Source organism: Kogia breviceps, chromosome 18, assembly GCF_026419965.1.
Source record: "Kogia breviceps isolate mKogBre1 chromosome 18, mKogBre1 haplotype 1, whole genome shotgun sequence".
Taxonomy (NCBI): Eukaryota; Metazoa; Chordata; class Mammalia; order Artiodactyla; family Physeteridae; genus Kogia; species Kogia breviceps.
The window spans coordinates 9539901-9544144 of record NC_081327.1 but is presented as its reverse complement, the minus strand read 5'-3'; positions in this window follow the sequence as shown (position 1 = coordinate 9544144).

The following is a 4244-nucleotide window of genomic DNA, read 5'->3' as shown; positions in this document are numbered from 1 at the left end:
CGTTTGGACTCGGCGAGCCTGGACTACAATTCCCAGAAGGCTCGGCGGCGCGGGCGGTGATTGGGCGGGGTTCCAGTTCCACAGGCAAGGTGGACACCCGGACGCGGCAACACAGGAAGTGAGAATTAGGGTTGGGGTCCCGGCTGGGGCCTGAGAGTGTGCGTGTCCGAGTTTTTGCGGGGCGCCGAGACGAGGAGACAGATCAGAGGACGAGGCCAAGACACCGATGCGTGGGGAGTGGCTGGCTTGGGAAAGGCCGGCCCTGGGCTCGGCTTGACGTCCAGGAGCGACAGTGAAAACGGGATTCGGAGGGAAACGGCGGGGACCCCTCCTGGGCGCCTGCTGCCTTTGTCAGGCGCTTTGCGCTCACCATCTCCTTTGGTCCTCGTGGGCAAAGATAGTTGCTTCAAACCTGTTATACAGTCCAGGGAGCTCCTGTCAAGCCCTTCAAGAGTCTGAAATGTTTTTGTAGTCAATAATAGTAAAATAGTAAGAATCCTTTTTTAAAAAAATATTGAGGGTTTTTTTCCCCCCTACCTATAAGGACTTAAGGATCTGTTCCCCACCCCTCCTCTTTTCTCTTCGCCTTCATCTCCTGTGCGTCTTCGTGGCTCAGTTCCAGTCACTCTGGCCTTTACACTTTGTCCAACAACTCCAGCAGGCTCCCACCTCAGGACCTTAGCCTGTGCTGTTCATGCTGCCTGGCAGGCTCTTCCTCTGAGGATTCCCCCACCGTCTGGTCGTTAGGCGAATGTCACCTCTTGAGGCATTTCCCCCACCAACCACTGTAAACTTGCAAACCCACTCTTCACGCCCCAAGTACTCCCTCCTCTCCTCCCCCCACCGTTATTTTTTTCCCTGAAGAACTCTTCACTAACGTAGAATATATTTTAGGTATTTTGTTGTTGTTTTGGTTTTGTTTTGGTTTTGGTCTATTATCTATCTGCCTTCACCACGAGACCGTGCGCTCCGTAAGGGAAAGGATTTATATCTATTTTGATCACTGCTGTATCCCCAGCACCTAAGGTATCTGGCACATAATAGCTGTTCAACAAATATTTTGTTTTGAATAAAGGTTCCTGGCCCCCCGTTAAACACTTTAACATCTTATCATCTTGTTAACCAGCACAATCACCCTGTGATGCTTATTTCCACCCCATCAGGGAGGAGGCTAAAAACTGGAGCCCTGCTATATGAAAAAAAGGGTATCTTTAAGCTTTTTCTTTTAATGCTGTCAAAGAACTCCTGTGGTTTTCCTCACGTGAATCTGACTTTTTAACAACAAAAAAATATTGCTGTTTGAAATGTAATCTCTACCCCAGAGTTTCTTATAATTGGTTATTGTGGTTGATTTTTTTTTTTTTTTGCGGTACGCGGGCCTCTCACTGTTGTGGCCTCTCCCGTTGCGGAGCCCAGGCTCCGGACGCGCAGGCTCAGTGGCCATGGCTCACGGGCCCAGCCGCTCCGCGGCACGTGGGATCTTCCCGGCCCGGGGCACGAACCCGTGTCCCCTGCATCGGCAGGTGGATTCTCAACCACTGCGCCACCAGGAAAGCCCTGTGGTTGATTTTTAAAAAATAATATTTACTTTGTATCTGGTTAACCTACTGAACTGTTATGAATTTTTATAGTATTCCATTTGATTCTCCTGGCTTCTTTAGTGAGACAGTCATCTACAGATAATACTTTCATCTCTTCCTTAACAACATTTGAAACCAGATATTCCCTTTTACAGAAGATGAAACTGAAACCCAATAACCTTTGATTGTATTGTAAGGGCAGAGCTGGTATTTGAGTTCAGGAAGTCTGACTCTGGAGTCCATGATCTTAACTTTTACATTATTTTGCCCCTTGCCTACACATCAGTATCTTTCCTCTACGCAAGCAATGCTAAGTTTGCAAACAAGACAGAGAAAGGTTCACATTTATTCATAACAGAAGCCAAAAAAAGTCTTACAAATAAATTTAGTAAGGTGTATAGAGACATTAGAAGAAACCTTCAGAACCTTACTGAGAGAGATAAAAGATGTACAAATGCCACATTACAATGGTTGTGTTGTAAAGGTGTCAAATTTTGCAGAATGATCTACAGATTCAGTGCAAATAGGACAAAATCACGATGGGGTGCTTTGAGTGTTAGCTCGTCTTCCTTTTCCGTTCACTTGTTTGTGTGTGTGTGTGTTTACTTCAAGATATTCAGACATTAAAGCATTAGTAATATATAACTTAAAACTGACTTTGTCTTTTGTTTGGTCTTTTTATTTTCCTTTCAAAATGGACAAATGGTAATGTTTACTTCCAGGAGCACCCAAATCCCTGACCTAACCTGAATATTATAGGGACTTTGGAACAGCCACTACTGTGAAACAGGAACTCCTTCTACAAAGATGCCCAACTAACACAGAGATTTCTCTCTCCGTTGTTTGGGAACTGGCTGAGACCCAAGTTGCATACTGAGCTTCTACTGCCAAGGAGTTGGGTGAGGACTCAACATCTACTGAAGAGCGAGGAGGTTGTAAATTCATTTGCTTTAAAGATAAAGATAAGGGAGAGGGGGCGTGTGACCTGTTCTTAGGATACTCAGGAGGAAAGCTGGGAAGAAGTCCTCGGCAGGAAAAAAAAAAAAAGGACAGTCTTTTTCCTTTGCTTGATCTTCTACCTCAAACTATAAAATGTTGGAGGGACCAGTGCTTAGTTTGTCAGCCGCTACTCTTCTCTGTGTTATCTAGTCTCTTTAGGATCTGTAGGGGGAAGGGTTAACTCAGCAGGCCTGAGTTGCTCAAACCCTGCACATTCCCCCCAAAAGGGCTATTTCAAAGGACTAGTTCTTGGTCAGCTTCTGGGAATTGAGCTTTTATAATGTTCTCTCTGGCAGAAGTGTATTTGCGTGCCTGTACCAGCTTGTCCAGATAGTTACACGATGTGATCTATACTGAACACACCTGCTTTCCTTCTGGGGGTCGGGAGCTTCAGTGACTGACCCCCTGTAAAAACCGTGGACACTTAAATTCCGGGTGAGCCTTCCTGGTTGGCAACACTTCACATGTGTTGTCACATATCATGGGAATCCCCACGTGACTCCACCCTTGGGAGCTTATGCATGGTTTCCTCCAGACTCCGTCTGCACCTTTTCCCTTTGCTGATTTTACCCTCTGTCCTTTTGCTGTACTAAGCCATAACGAGTGCGACAACTTCTAGGTCCTCTGAATCCTTTTAGCAAATCACTGAGCCTGAGGGTGGTCCTGGGGACCCCCGACACAAGATCTCATCTAGCCCCATAACTTCAAATCCCAGTGACAAGCCCTGCTCTATCTAGACTTTTTTTTTTTTTTTTTTTTTTTGCGGTACGCGGGCCTCTCACTGCTGTGGCCTCTCCCGTTGCGGAGCACAGGCTCCGGACGCGCAGGCTCAGCGGCCATGGCTCACGGGCTTAGTTGCTCCGCGGCACGTGGGATCTTCCCGGACCGGGGCACGAACCCGCGTCTCCTGCATCGGCAGGCGGATTCTCAACCACTGCGCCACCAGGGAAGCTCTATCTAGACTTTTATGAACCTTTACCTGCTTGATCCTCCAACTGATCCTTGACATGTCAGATCCAATCCTTGATTTCCCCTCTCTATCCCAAATTTGCTCCTCCCCCATTGTTGCTTCAGAAAGTGGTCTGCCAGCCATCCCGTGGCTCTGGCCAGAAACCTGGGGGTCATCTTTGACTCCTCTTTACCTTTAGCAAATCTTATTCTCACATCTCCATCCTTGAGTCCCTCAGGATTCTAAGCATCTCACGTCTACGCCTCCTCAGGTGCCTCACTCCCATACTTCACTCTATGTTTTTTCTTGTCATCTCTTAATAGCTCCTTCTTCCTTATCCTCTACCACGATTTGAAAAGACACTGCTCATCTGACCCGTGCATACATCCCATGCTCTACTCTGGCTGACTCAGACTCACACTTCTCCCTTGGTTGCTGTGTCCATCAGTAGTCTTTGCCCATGTTTGGGATGCAGTGAATACTATGGCATCCCCTGCTTCTGGGTACCAGAAGTCGGCCCTCTAATTCTAGGCTGCTTTTGCCTTGTTTCTATTGCTTTTAAAGAAATATGAGCCAAAAGCTTAAGATTTGGTGGGAGCTAGGGTCCAGAGCCTGAAAAACACGTTTAAATAGAATGTCACAAGGTTTACAAAGAGAATGGCTGGAATATACTATGTACGCAATAAATGTTGAATGTATGATTAAGCGTGGCTTCT